Raw genomic sequence first — 1279 nt, forward strand, 5'->3', positions numbered from 1 at the left:
CTCTCTCTCTCTCTCTCTCTCTCCCCCCCCCCCCCCCCCTCCCCCTCCCCCCCCCCCGTCTCTCTCTCTCTCCCCCTTCCTGGTTCTCTTTTCTCTTCTGTTGATTTCACTCCTTCCTTCTCTCTCTCTTCCCTTACCGTTCTTTCTCTGCCTGTGTACCCTTTTCTCCCTCTCATTTCTTTCTCTTTTTCTCCCTCTCTTAGTTCTCTGTTCTTTGTCTCTCTTTCTCCTCTCTTTTCCTTCTCTCCCCTCTTACTTTCTTTCCTTTCCCTTTTCCTCTTGCTTTCCAGCTTCTTCCTCTCCCTCTCTCTGTTCTCGGCAATCCAAGGAAGCCCGCACAGCCCCAGCGCGCAGCCTCGCCCCTTGGTCCCACTGAAGTTACCCGGATGATCCATGCAGGTGGGAACAATCCAGTTAACTTTTCCCATCCAAGTGATTCTCTTTCTCTTCTTCCTTCATAAGTCCCATAACTCTCCCGGTCCTCCTTTCCAGGCCCCGTGCACTTGATTTCCAGGCTTGCCTGCCACCCAGGGTGTCACCAAAGAGGCCCAGTGCCTGGGGAGGAGGAGGGAGCGGACCCGTTGGGGTACCCCAGGCTGTCCACCGCCTCACCGCTGCCTCGCCTCTGAGCTGCACCCTCAGCTGACTCACTCAGATGAGATTTGGGGAGGAGGGGGGCAGGAGGAGGAGTTGGGAGGAGGAGGAAAACCCGCCTGGTCGGCTCCACACTTTGCCTGGATGCGTTTTGGTTCGGTGGGGAGCGGGTGACGACCTCATTTACAAACAGCGGCCGGCGCTGGCTTCTAGGCGACTGGGTTAGCCACTTCCACTGCGCTTCTGCGCTTGCTGGGATCCAAGTTGACGCGACTTTTCCAGGAGTATCTGGAAGACCTGAATAGAAACTTCAGGGGTCCCAGGACTCGTGGGGCTTAGAGGAACTCCCCATCTGCCTTGCCCTTCTAGGAAATGGCCTGGCTAGGGGTGCGCTCTAGCGCAAGGAGCGCATCGCTCTGGGTTAGCTGGGACCAGGGTTTGGGGGAGGCCTCCGTGCCCACTGCAAAGACTTTGGAGAAGGCGGCAGCCAGAGAACAGACATCTGGGGGATGGCTGGGGGTCTGAATGGCAGGAGGCGCTGCGCCAGGGGGCTGTGCCCGCTGCGCGAGAGTGCGCGCCTCGCCAGGGACTGTCTCCACCTCTTCTGGCGAGTTGGACCTATGAGTGCGCAGCTCCGCTTACAACTATCAACAGCCCGGGAGGCTGAGGGTGTGTGAGCGCCGAG

General features: G+C 58.7%; 1 long non-coding RNA gene across 1 annotated transcript in view; it reads right to left on the reverse strand.

The window, feature by feature from the left end:
• LOC116535791 overlaps positions 1 to 627 on the reverse strand; it is a 20064-nt gene extending 19437 nt beyond the window's left edge. The window contains exon 1 of the long non-coding RNA XR_004262353.1: positions 383 to 627. This is a non-coding gene — a long non-coding RNA (uncharacterized LOC116535791). The remainder of the gene's footprint in view (positions 1 to 382) is intronic.
• Between the last annotated feature and the right edge of the window lie 652 nt (positions 628 to 1279).

This window comes from Sapajus apella, unplaced genomic scaffold (genome assembly GCF_009761245.1).
Source record: "Sapajus apella isolate SASKATOON/1434 unplaced genomic scaffold, GSC_monkey_1.0 scaffold96, whole genome shotgun sequence".
Lineage (NCBI taxonomy): Eukaryota > Metazoa > Chordata > Mammalia > Primates > Cebidae > Sapajus > Sapajus apella.